This window comes from Pelmatolapia mariae, linkage group LG15 (assembly GCF_036321145.2).
Source record: "Pelmatolapia mariae isolate MD_Pm_ZW linkage group LG15, Pm_UMD_F_2, whole genome shotgun sequence".
Taxonomy (NCBI): Eukaryota; Metazoa; Chordata; class Actinopteri; order Cichliformes; family Cichlidae; genus Pelmatolapia; species Pelmatolapia mariae.
In genome coordinates this window covers 26,233,824-26,247,769 of record NC_086240.1, presented here as the reverse complement: position 1 = coordinate 26,247,769, position 13,946 = coordinate 26,233,824, and the positions used below count along the sequence as shown (strand labels likewise).

Genomic DNA, 13,946 nt, shown 5'->3' with positions numbered 1-13,946 from the left:
ATTTTTATATTCAGAATTGACATCATGTAAAAAACAAACAAAAAACCCCATAAAGTCGACATCACGTACACTGGTGAGTGCGTGCCTAAACCCAAACTCAAGGTTTTTAATTAAATTCAGTTTATTGTGGCTAACAATTTCTCCATGTTAGACTATGAAAGACTAGCAGAGCTCAGACTTTCTCCTGAAACCAGGATCTGCCCCAGATAAATCAGCAACCTAATTCACTCAAGAAGGTCAATTTGTCCATGCTATAGATAAGATAACATCAAGCTGGGCGTCAGGTTAGCTCACTGGAATGAGCAGGCGACCACACCCCACACGGCTGAGAGCAGCCGGCCTGGGTTCAAGTCCTTTGCCACTTGTCTTCCCCTCTTTCTTTCCTCCACTTTCCTGTCAGGCTTCACTGTCCCTGTCAAAAATAAAGCCATAAAAAGGCCCAAAAAATGATATATATAAAAAAAAGATGACATCAACCAACTTTAACAATAAGAAACACTCAACAAATTAGCATTTACTCAGAAATGTTGGCTAAAATTCGACCATAAACCTTATTTGAAACCAGTCGGTTCTCGTAAAACTTAAATCAGCTCCAGGAGATTGGTTTAATGAGCCGACCTAAACCACGTCATTTTCTGACATAGGAGATTGCGCAGTTTCTTTGTGTCAGTGGGCAAGCTAGCATTAGCTAAAAAAAACAAAACAAAAAAAACAAATACAGGTCCTTACATAAATGTAACGCCCTCCCTTTACTGCCCCAGTTTGGCCCCAACACTGGCCATACTTCTGTTTGACCTTCACAGGCAACACCAGGTAAAACAGACTCCCTTTAAGCTAATCTTGGCTAACAAAATAAAAAACAGCTGAAGCAATGTTTTTTTTCTTCTGTTTTTGTCCTCGTTGTAAATTTATTTCTATGGTTTCTTATTTAAATCTGTCCACAGGATTCAATAAGATCCAAACGAGGCCTCATTTTTAAATTCTGTGACTCTAACCAAAAGACCAAAGAGGAGATTCAGGGATGTGGTGAAGTACGACATGCAAAGGGTTAAACAGCGTGAAACAGAGGCAGATGGTCCACTGTGGTAACCCCTAAAGGGAGCAGTCAAAAGAAGAAGACAAAAAAAACAAAAGAGATAAAAGCTTCACATTCATTCAGATGCAGCTTTAAAGTTTACATTACATCCGAAAACAGACCCAAAAGCAGCAGTTAGAAGTACAAGGTCCAGAGCTGTGAAATCCTGGCAACAGCGAGCGTCGGTATTCCTGAGTCATTTAGATATTTAAGTGCTAAAGAGAGGCGGATTAATTCAGGTCAAAGTCCTCCTGGAGTGGAGCCACACAAACCTCATGAGCAGTGTGACAAACCAGAGCAAGGAAACGCCGCATCAGAGGAAGAAACGGTGCACACATACACCTCTGCTCTCCGTGCTCAAGTCAACAGCAGTACTCTCTGAGTACTGACGGCAAGAAGAAAAACACGCTCAGCTTTTTACAATCCATCGCTTTCAACAGATTCCTTTAAAGCTTAATAATATCCGACAACACCAGCTGTGTGCTTAAAACACAGTAACATGTCAAAGCAGCCACCCTCCCTGGAAAAATACCCAGAATTCAAACATCACAGCTGCCTGTCAGAGCGGAGAAAAGGCCTCCGTTACCAGCAGGCCTTCGTATTCAAAGGTCACCATCAGCAGACAAATGGCTGCCCTCGCTGTTGCTGTGGTTACAGCCCCCACCACCATAATGGCGTGCTGATGGCCCGGCTGCATTTGCATGTTGACACATGACACAGCGATTCAGTCGCAGCTGAGCCACCGAGAGAGAGGAAGGGAGCGAGCGACTGAGAGTACAGGTGATTAAAGCCAACGGCAGCCGCTAAAAATAAACGTGTCTAAAATAAACTGAAAATTAAAAATAGTTTGTCCTGACATAAAAGTACAACATGGAGCGTCGGCACCATCCTCCGACACTCTGCGAGGAAACAGAATAAATTGTTTTTAGCTTTAATCCTGCAGAAAATCGCCGATCGTTGAGCAGTATTCACTGCAAATGAGCTAATAAAGGCAGTTTTAATGATGTTTAACGCTTTAATTTGAGTTTTACATCTCTGTCACCTTGTTTGTTCATGTTTCAACAAGTGAACATGAACTCTTGTCACCGTTCTTTATTTATCACAACCTGCCTTTTATTTTTACTTCTTACCCTATTTGGTATTTTAATACTCTGTTAAATTTACTGGTTTATATCGACTCAATATCTCCTGTACACATTTTTTTTAAAAACTTAAAAAAAAATAAAAACATTTGTGAGGCTTTTATTGTGAAATGTTTAAAACAGAGTTTGTCCTTCCCACTGTTGCCAAGAGTTTGCTCAAAGGTGAGTCAGATAAAGCTGACTAACATATATATGAACTTGTGATTAAACTGGTTTAGAAATTAGCCACAGCTCTGGTTCTTAAACGCACATCACTACATTTCAGTACTCAAAAAAATTTAAAAAACGAGCATGTGATTACCTTTTTTGTGTTTTCAGAATTTACATATTTTGCTTTCTGATTCCATGTGAGTTCAAAGAGCCCCCTACATAATACATGGTGCACCCACTTTGATTGGGCGACATCATCAGCACCACAGATATGAGTCAGGAGGGACCTTCTGCACCTCCAACAGATCAGAACCAACAGGAATAAAGAAATACTCAGATCAGGTCAAAAAGGAGCCAGTTCACTACTGGAGCTAACATGCAGTGGATAATGTTGTATTTACTGATTATAATATGACCAAGAAAATACAAACAACACTTAAAACCCTTTTTTTTGGTCAAATTGGAAACCTGGCGTATGTAGGAAACAGCAATAGAGTCATTCTATTTATTCATGTATAAAATATAATCTGATCTGAAGCATGCGCATGAACATACTGACTAAATAAACCAGAATTTCCCTTTAAAATTACATAAAGAAGAGTAGGCAGTTTTTGGAGTCGGAAGCAAATCCGACCCAACTGCAGGAAACAACCCCTAAAAAGCAAAGGTTCACGGGTATATCAAGAGACAGATGTTGACATCTGATAGCCAGTTGTTATGTTTGAAGAAAAGAAAAAAAAAAGACTGGCAAAGCAGACGAAATGAGAAACAGTCGGTACAAGAATTGGGAGCCATTTATTCTGTTTATTTTGCATTACTGAATTCATCTTATCTACTTTAGCTCTCAGCTTTAGGGTTCTTATCTTAAAAGATCTAGAAACGGGGTTGTTGTTAGCTCCGAGGAAAACACAAGTCCACGAGGCTTCTGTTTACAACTCCTGCTTCGCTTGTGTGATCCATCAAAACACACAACAGTCGGCATGTAGCAGGTTTTAGGTCCCTCAGAGACTCAAAAAAAAAAACAAAAAAACAACCCAACCCTGGGGCAAGGCAGACGGCGTGTAAGCCGACACTCTTCATCGCCATCAACAAGCGATGTGGTCTGCTCGGTGTGGCGTGACTAATTCAGCTCATATTCCCCTTATTACAAAGGCTGATGGAAGGAAGTGGAGTCCCACCACTGCCGCTACCACCACCATTAATATATGTCCATCAGAAACTAGATATGTATGAACTCTGCTGCTCCATCATCATCATCAGCTGCTGCTGCAGGCTGGAGAGGTTTGTCATGGTTCGGGAAGTTGTGTTTGTATGTAACGTGGCTTTTGGAGTGTTATCTAAGCCAATCAGTGAGCAGGTCCGGAGTCAGGATGTGTGCCCGCCGCACAGTGTAAACAGCAGATACAGTAGAGACAGTAGACACAGGGTCTTCCACAGAGTTCGATCATATTTTTAGCAACTAATCTCTCTGAAAGGAATAAGTAAAAAAATGCAGTTTCTGACAAACAGCTAACTTTGAATGACCTCGCCTGTCAGACAGACACTATGAACTACAAACTGCTTCATTCTCAAATCCTCCAACTCTTTAACCGGAATCCTCCCTTTGCTGGATCTGGCAGTGCAATAAAGAAACTGAAGCATTAATAAAATAAAGTGAGCAGCACGTGGAGCACAGGTGAAGTTCAATACTGTCAGCCCAACTATGATAAGAGAGGCTTGAGACTAAACGACATCGCGAATCGCCACAACAGCGACCTGACCACCCCGTCTGGAGGGAAATGAGACGGGACAGACCGGGGCGAGCCAGTGTTGACCAGCTGTGCTTTAAAAATGAGACCACAGGAATAAAAAATAAAAATGTAAAAGTAAATATGCCTTTCCAGCCCAGCCAAAGAAAGTCTAATTGTGGGAAACTAACAATCAGGTTTGTTGCATTATAAAAGCAACCCGTCACTTTGAGGTGATGGCATTAGCGCTCTCACCTCCAATTCACCTCGAATGCGGTGACGTCAAGCACTGTCACACTGAATTGCAGGTGCTTTGCTTTGCTCACATTGCCACAAATTTCAGCAATTTCAAAGCTTGTTTCGATTATGGGCGCTGTGATCAGCGGGTTCACACAGCACCGAAATACAGGCAGTGTACCGGCATGGTCATAGTTTAACCTCGCCTGTTATCGTGCTCATTTTGACTGATTCCTGAGTCTTTTCTTACTTAGGTAAGTGGCAGGTACATCTCTAGTCAGCATCCTTAGACAAGTAAGGTTATAGTTATTATAGTGAAGCAACTGTCCAAACATGAGTTCTGACTGTGCCTCAAACTTCTAACCATGAAATAAGCTGTCGGATTTGTAAAATACACAGAGCTGAGGTGATGACGAGGCAGAAAGAACAGAGCAGAAAAAGAAAAGAAAGCAACCGAAACAAAAACCGAACAGAAATTACAGCCATGCTGGAGTTTGACCAAACACAATCTGAAGTAAGACGAGGCGAGGTAAGACTTTTAGATAAGCTCAGAGTGTAGAAATTCCCTCCGTTCCCTACAGCATTTAAGGAAGGAAGTACCTCAAATTTCTATAGGAAAAATAAAAGGAACTTTACATAATAGCTTCCCGTAACACTTAGGTTATCTTAAAGGTCTGATTGGTGGTAAATCTGCACAACTTTTCAACATATGTGCACCATTTACCAACAGCTGTTAAAAAGTTCAAAGCGCCCAAATGGTGACGCGTCAGCCTGTGTTCTTACTTCATTACACTCGAGGCTAATACATCCTCAGATTCTGCACGTTCTAAACGTTTCAGGATATTCCAGGGATTCCTGGACTGGGCAAAGGACAACTTCATTCCTTCCTATACTCCCACCTCTCCAACTGCTTCCTCCACAGGGTGACAATGCAAGGAAAACACAACACAGCACGAGAGGTGTTTACTGACAGAACTTACACCCAGCATGAACATTTAAACCCAGCCTGCCGCCGAAGCCGTATCATGTCCTGAATCCTCGGCCTCCTCGTGTCTACGAGAGAACTTAAAGTGGATAAAGATGCACATAAACAGCTTATCGCGAATAAGACACTTGACCAAGAGCCATAGCACAGAGGATGGAAGCTCTGCAGCCAGAAATCAACTTTATCCAGACAGAGTCTTTCTACTTAAGAGCAAGGGCTGAAGGAAGCAACATGTCATCCAACTAATCCAATAACCAGGCATAACTTTATTTACACAGCACCTTTGGAAGAACACAGATAACAAAGCGCTTTGACAAACAAGCAAAAGCAGAAATTCAAACAGAAAGCTGAATAGGCACAGACGTGCTGTGAACAATTAGAAAAAAGAAGAAGCAGAATTATACAGCTTTTCTGATGTTTGGCTCAAAGGTTATGGCAGACTGCGTCTGAACAAAAAAAAAATCTTTTTAAGTTGTATTGGGCTGCTTTAGAATGTGTAATCAGGTCATAGTTTAAGAAATGTCCTGTGTCACTGAGAATATAGTTAACATGCATATTCAAACTGCAGAAAGATCGTCATCTTCAATGGTCTTCAACCCATAAAAAGAGAGAATACTACGTGATCCATGTTCTGTAGTCTCAATATGAGTTTCTGCCATCAGGCAGACAATTCAGACTCAGCAGTGCAAACTGATCTTTCTATCAGGTTTAACAATGCCTTTCTTCTTGCCAAGAATATATTGATACAACCACAAGTTGCACTGCAAGGCAATTCCAGTCTGAGTGATGTCTCCTTCTTGTTTGTTTAGTATTTAAATCTGTCTGCTGGTGCTGTGTGTCCATATGTGTTCAGGGTTGTAGCTTTGTGGAGTCCAAGTCAGACTTCCCCATGGGGACAAAACAGTATCCATCTACCAATCATTAAGCAATTTACCTACCTACTAACCTAATGATCCATCCATCCTCCAACCAACCTAACCATCTATCTGCCTACCTACCAAGCTATCCATCTACACCCACATACCTGCTAACCTATTGTCTACCTACCCAGCTATCTACATATACATCTATCTATAAATTCCAACCTATCTATTTATGTACCCATCTACAACCTACCAATCTATCTACCTACATACCAATGTATCTATCAATCTATCAGCCTACCTACATATGTACCCGTCTACCTACTTACCCACCCATCAAAATGTTTCCTAGATTTCTGGATACTAAGGGGCTTAGGACAGTTTCAGAACACTTGTATATAACTTCTGATTTTGAAGTTGTTAATTGAAGAACATTGTGTGCCATCCAGCTGTTGATATTGGTTACACATCTAGAAAAGAAGCTAGTCTTCCACTGGACATGTTTAAAAGCAGGAGGTGGTCAAGAGGACCTTGATCCATGAACTTCCTGCATTTTCCTGAAGGGAAGGGCAACTCACTTTACAACAAGTGTCATTTCCTGTTGTGACATAATGAAATTATACAGCAATCTGGCCATAAAAGAAAAGTCAAAGTCCCTTCAAAAATCAGGAGGTTCCTGCTAAAGAGGCCTCCACCCAAACTAAAGGCATACTATAACCTCAGAGCTCTATTATAAGAGGACCTGAGGCGTTGAAAACTTCACACATGAACAAATATGCAATGTGGGGCATCAAAAATCGAATAAAATATGAGTAATTCACACAGTTTTCTGCATTTGGGGTCATAATCATTTCCACAACAGTGATTTCAAAGCAGCTCCAGGCCAAAAACAACGAGCTCAGGAAACGCACAATAAAAGCTGAGTACTCTTATATAATCATGCAACACAGATAAAACCAGAGCAAAGCCTGGGCTCGTTCCCCCTCTGCATCCTGACTTTCCTGAAGATGCCACATTATCTTCCATCATCGCTCAAGCAATAATATCACAAAGGCCGACCCCACCGCCCACTCTGCCTTTTTTTCTTATGCAAAGCATGTCCATTGATGATTCCTCCCAGGCTCAGGAGCAGTGTGCTGAGTGTGCATTGTGCAGGCCGCAGCCGTGCTCGTGTTGTGAGATGTGACATATCGGTGCTGCAACACCACAGCCTCCCGTGTCATGTACGCACCACTGAACCTGCATCTGAACTACCAGCCTCTTTCCCCTTTTACCTCCCTCTAACGTAACAAGGCTTGTGATAAATGTTCTAACGCGATCTCACGCCGGGCCGAACCTCGTTCAAAAAAGGTGACATGTTGAATCGCCTTGCCTTTCACGCACGCACACTGGATATGAACAATGAGTCATCGTTTTTTATAATCCGAGAGACACCTGTTTTCATTTGGCAGGTGTATAAAATTTCCAAGAAAATAATCCAACTTTTTGATCTTGCTGTTTCATCTTCTTACACTGAGTCCTGCCACCAGAACCCCTCCATCGGGTGGTAATAGCAGCGCATTAAAAAGTTGGAAGCTGTATTGAAATAAAGTGGGGTACAGCAGCTGTTGTGTAAGCCGAATTTAAGAGAGGGTCCTAATTATTCGAAATATGCATTGCAGACTGTAATTTTCGTACATCCCTCCTTTGGTCGTTACAGAAACTTTAAATGGCCAGGTTTTTGAAGGTAGTGTGGCATCAACTCCTATCAACAAAGCTACACAAACCCAAGCATATTAACTCACTGTAAAAAATTTAAATAAAAAATAAAGATGGTGGATGCTGTTAGGGGAAAACTGCGCTAAATTCCAGTGGACTCGGTAGTTCCTCCGCCAGCTTTTAGCCCAGTGTCGACGGTTTTCGTCCCCGGTGTCTGGACAGCCTCCCCGGGTTGCTGGCTGCTAGCACCGGGACGCTGCTCCTCCTGTAGCCCGTCAGCTAACTAACATCCCAGGCTTGTAAAGATAAAACCTCCCCGGTGCACGCCGGTACGACCTACCTGCTCTCAGAGGAAATTCCCGGGACTCCTCAGCTTGTTTTATAGAAGCAGAGTTTAAAAAAAAAAGAAATTTCCAGAAAAATAAGCGCTCGTACTAGCCGCAGTGCCGGGTGTCTCCAGATGATCCGCTCCGGCAACCTGGCCCACGCTCTCCCCGCCCAGCAGCCTCCGACTCCCGCAGCAATGCTGGGAAACTGGCCCCGTGACGTCACTGGCTGTGCCAATAATCTCCGGCGGAGGGGTTCGTCCTGCAGGGGGCGCTGTCCGGAGGGGAGGGCTTTTTTTTAAAACGTCATAGTTTAATTTTTTATGCTAAAAAGAAAAGCAAAATATTCTACAATTTCTGTGTCCCCACTCCCCATTAATTTGAAAATAAACACTAAGACACACATTTATTGTGTAAACTTTGTAAAAAAAAAAAAAAAAAAGGAAACCTATGGAAAAACATTTCTAAAATAAGTTATAAATCCACTTTTTCCTGTTTTGATTATGTTGACATGCGTCTCTTATCGTCGAACCATTTTTTTTAAACATCGACATATTTAAAAGAAACCAAATAAGCAGAATAAGACAAGTTCTATTTCGACACTTCTCCTCAACACTCCATTACATTCCACAGGTCGCATCTTTTCTAACACACTAATAACAGACCGATTTGCCACCATACATATAAAACAAACATCACATATGTTCATTAAAAACATGCAAAATATTACTTAAACGCCATTTCTGTGGTCCTGAGTTTGTTTGTTTGTTTTGTTTGGTTTTTGTCACATTTAATCTACAAATACAAGTAATATATGCATTCAGCCATTTTAACTTGTGCAATCCTGTTACTCTAATTTTAACCGGGTTCCCATATCATTTTTAATAAAATAATCACAAATGTGTTTCTTAGATTGAGGGGGGGCAAATCTGCTGACTTTGTAAAAGTTTAAATTTGAGCAAAGATTTGCAAATACATGCTAAAAATTAACAAAAAATGTGTGACCATTGAAAAATTGTTAAATGTAATTTTTATTATATTTTATCTGAAATTGAAAATTTAATATGAGGATGACCTTCAGCCCAATGGCCAAGAGTTTATGAAATAACTTTTTTTTTTAATCTGGTGCATTTGTAACAGGATTTCACACAGCAACTAAAATATCTCATAAAAAAGTGTCCTTTTAATGTCTGACTTAGGAAATGAAAATGTTTTTGGTGCTGTATTATTTATTTTTTGCAAATACATAACAGAAAATTAAAAAACTACATTATAAATTCTAAAATCCCTTAGAGGTGTTTGCGTTTTAAACAAGAGTGTGAAAAACACAAGATCCCAGGAAGGAATCAACGTTCTGAGCAGGAAGTCTGCTGTTGTTTGTGTACATTGTAAAAAAGAAGTGGACTGAACACGGAGCCCTGAGGGTCCCCTAGCCTGTATTTAAAGATGGATTTAGCCACCGTGACATCACTCACTGGTCTGGTTTCTACTGGTCGTATAACTCCAAATGGAGGTCCAGCTCAGTGTTTTAAATTAGCTACAGTGAGGTGCAGCATCCACATGGATGGCTCATAATCATTATTCATCCTTGTTAGAGATTTTATGAAGAGGGAAAACTACTCATTGTACTAACTAATTACTGTGGAAAGTAAAATTACAGTGATTTAGTACTCACTAAAATGAGTTCAGAAAATTCATAATTATTCATTTCATAAATCACGACACACTGCTCCCCTGTACATAAGCTGCCTTTACAAGTTTAAAGTATAGCTATTGGTAGTACTGGCCTGATATTTACTTGGTACTAGATCAAAACCCAAATTTGCAGTACGGCACAGCACTGGTGACTCTGGTCCAGCTTTTACTCTCTCTGTGAGGACGCACTAGCCCAGGGATGGGCAATCTCAGTCCACGAGGGCCGGTGTCCCTGCAGGTTTTAGATGTGTCCTCGAACCAACACAGCTGATTTAAATGGCTAAATTAGCTCCTCAACATGTCCTGAAGTTCTCCAGAGGCCTGGTAACGAACTAATCATGTGATTCAGGTGTGTTGACCCAAGGTGAGATCTAAAACCTGCAGGGACACCGGCCCTCGTGGACTGAGATTGCCCACCCCTGCACTAGCCTTTAGAATCAGCCTCATGTGGCCGTTAGAGGAACTGCAGTTTTTCGCTTCATTGTTTCTGGCATGTTCGCAGGAAGCTCATTTTCATGAGTAAAACCACTCTCCAAACTGGGACTCACAGAAGCATCTGACACAAATCAGGAAAATCAGCAGAAGCTCTGACACGAATAAATCTGAAGTCCCACAGAGGCTGTAGAAAAATCATCTCCACTCTTTACACGTTCAGATGTGTGTGTGTGACTCTGAGGAAGGATTAATGGGGATAGACGACAACAATGGTGCTAATCTGTCTGCTGCCAAACTCACAGCACACGACTCTCGGATGGAATACAGTAAAATACAGATGATCATTAATTAATCAGGTCATATCAATGAAGCCGTAAGCACCAGGTGAGATGCAGATGTTGCTTCAGTTGTCACAGGTGGTTGAGATGCTTGTAGAGTTTGTGGTTTGGTTTGTCGGGGAGTTCTGAGAGGACGCTTCTCGTGGCTCGAGTCAAAGTTGGTCTGTGATTTAAAGATGAGCCAAAATCTTCTGTGACGCGTTTTCTTTGTTCTGGACTGAATTTCTTACAAACTGAAAAAAAAACTGGCAATGTTACACAAAAAAAGAAATATACGAAATAGTGTTTTTATTTCTGAACACTGGTCACAAAAAAATCTTACATTTCAAATATCTTATGCTGATTGTGTGTTTTTGTGTCTCTTCAGCGGTTCTAACAAAATGTTTTCATCTTTTTCGTGGTTATTTTTGCCCCATCGTATTTCACGTCGTTTTATTTTTGTAATCTTGTGTTGTTTTGCAGTCAGTGCATGTATTGCTTTGTTGTTTTGTGTCTTCGAATTGTTTCATGATGTTTCCATATGTTTGTTTTTGTTATGTTTGTTTTTATCCTTTTAGTAGTGTGTCCGTTTTTATGGTGATGTGTTTTAATCGTTTGTTTCACGTGCATTTATAGGAGTGTTTTGTCGTTGTTTTTGCAGTCATTTTTGTGTCTTTTGGTAATTTTGTGTTGGTTTGTAGTTTTTGTCTACAATCTTGTTTCTGTTGCTTTGTAGGCGTTTTATGTCCTTTTCTTTTGCTCTGTCCATTCAAAGGTGTTTTTCTCTTATAAGATTATTTTTGTCTTCTTAAAACTGTAGAAAGTTGTTTCATGGTTATTTTATATTTGTTTAGGTAAATGTGTGCTGCTTTCACGTGGTCTTATGTCTTCTTTGTCTATTTCTGGTAGTGTTGTGTCTTTGTCATTAGATGTCTCTTTCGAGATCCTTTGTTTATTTGTGTTCTTTTTGTGTCTCTTTGAAGTGTTTTTGTTCTTGTTGTGGTTTGTGTATATTTATGGTATTTGCCGTCTCCTGTGGTGCTTTCTTTTCTCTTTGATGTAGATCTCAAGATGAGACCTGGGGTCTCCCGGGTTTCCTGGCATGCCGGCTTGGATTTCCTCTGGGTACTCCGGCTTCCTACCACAGTTGTTTGGTGTGGATGCTAAGTGGATGAAGTATTTCAGGGCACAAAACAAAAAGATGTGTGAAAAGTGCTTTGAGTGATCAGTAAGAGCAGAAAAGCATCTGATGAGGTCATATGTGATGTATTCAGTCTGTGTCAGTCAGAAACGCTAGACTCGAGTCTACGAGGCTTTATTTCAACAAGCTGTTGTCCTTTTATTCTCTGCCTTGCATCTCCTTTTCCACTGGTGCATGTTCACAAAAAACATGGTTTAAAGTTTGAAATAATAAGACTGTATGTACAAGCGCAGGCTGTTAGAGCAGCTGGAGAAAGCCCTGCCTGAGTGGCTGCTCTTGATTTAAAAACTCTGGAAAGAAACCAGAAAGTAAAGCAGGCGCTGGTTTTATCTTCTTAAAGACAATCATGATGAGGGCTTCGGCTTCCATCAACACTTAAAACACTTAATTTATATTTAATGCTTTGATGCTGTAAAGGCTTCATGGTAAGTGGAAGGACAAAACACCGCAGAGGAGTCATGAATGTTTTAGTGTCTGTAATGGGACGCTGGTTAGAAAACTGAAAGCTGAGAGCAGCGCTTCAAACAAACCACCTGATGCAGCACGCGACCTTCAACAAACTGAACTTGCTTCATGTTGATCACTGTGAGGAGCCACACAGCTGGTTAGTCACCTTTCAGGACTTTCCTAGGATGGTGACGGGACCGGTTCGGTTTGCCTGTCTGCATGGACGTGTTTTTATGTGACGTGGGGCTCGATCCAATTAAGAAGTGAACATCTGGAGTTGACTCTGGTTCAGACGTAATATCTCGAAGTACTCTTTACTGTTCCATGATTGGTCGAAACTGGACATCTCACATCTTTTAAGAACGCTGCCTGCTAAAAAACACAATATATAAAATAAAGTCACCAGCAGGACTGAACAGAGCAAATTCGAAAGAACCTTCCACTGGATAATTACTACAGCGAATAATTTGGTTCAAGGGATTTAACACTAGCAGATGCAGCTGCAGTGAGCAACTCTGGTGGTCATGGGAAAAGACGTTATACTCCGTTTCAGAAGGCTGAGATTATCAGCCAAGAGCCTTTGTCACAGCCCAACTGCCTCTAACTGAGCATCAGAGGCCTGACATGGAGACGTCCGCCTTCCAGACTTGAGCGTGAAATCCTGAAGATGAATTCAAAACTTGGATTTTTTTGGGAGTGAACTAAATTATTGCTGAGGAACAACCAGGCACTGTTAACACCAGACTTACTGTGAAGCATGGGGGTGATAGCATTATGTGTGGGGTTGCTTCTCAGGTTCACAGATTGGTCTGATATGAAGGGAACTAATTAATGCAGGTTCATACAGAGACGTTCAAAGCCCTCTCGGCATCTAGGCGGCCCAGATGAAACAGCCAGGACTGAAGCAGCTCCTTAATCGGCTAGTTCAGCAGCGTCTAGAGCAGGGATGGCCAACTCCAGGCCTCGAGATGTGTCCTACAGCTTTTGGATGTGTCCTTGATCCATGACAGCTGATTTAAATGGCTAAATTACCTCCTCAACATTTCTTGAAGTTATCCAGAGGCCTGGTAATGAACTAATCATTTGATTCAGGGGTGTTGACTCAGGATGATATCTAAAACCTGGAGGACACCGGCTCTCGAGGCCTGGAGTTGGACACCCCTGGTCTAGAGTTTACCAGCAAACCGTGAGCGTTGGTGGCTTCAGACGCCTCATCTGGAGGATTTTCATTCAACTCTTAACAAATTCTGAGATTTTAATTTATAGCAGAGGAAATAATTAGTGACCATGCAATTTGCATCATTAAAACAAATGCCTGCACAAATGTAAATATTCAAAACAGTGTGCAGTTAAGGGAGCGCCTGCAGACTGTAACAGGACATTGTTCCTGGGCCAGCAGAAAGGATAATCTAACATGAAGAGGGGGTAAAGTGTGTGTCAGCTCTTTTTGAAATTTAGAGCAAACACAAACAAAATGTGCAGGTCAAGGAAGACATTCAGGTAGATGGATGAGGTCACAGAAAAGCGAGCAAAATGAAGCAGAGATGAGTCGATGTTTGACAGACCTGCTTCATTTCACTTATATCAACAGCACGTGGCTGGGAGGATATTTTCCTGCTACATTTACACCCCTCCCACCTCACGCTCA

The 13,946-nt window shown here is 41.3% G+C and overlaps 1 protein-coding gene across 5 annotated transcripts in view; it reads right to left on the bottom strand.

Annotated features, from left to right (window-relative positions):
- The window catches only part of LOC134642647 (unconventional myosin-VI), a 147,583-nt gene extending 139,199 nt beyond the window's left edge, over nt 1–8,384 (bottom strand). For all 5 annotated transcript variants that reach the window (XM_063494532.1, XM_063494534.1, XM_063494535.1 and 2 more), the window contains exon 1: nt 8,218–8,384. The gene's annotated coding sequence lies outside the window, so the exon portion shown is untranslated. The remainder of the gene's footprint in view (nt 1–8,217) is intronic.
- Nucleotides 8,385–13,946: the final 5,562 nt, after the last annotated feature.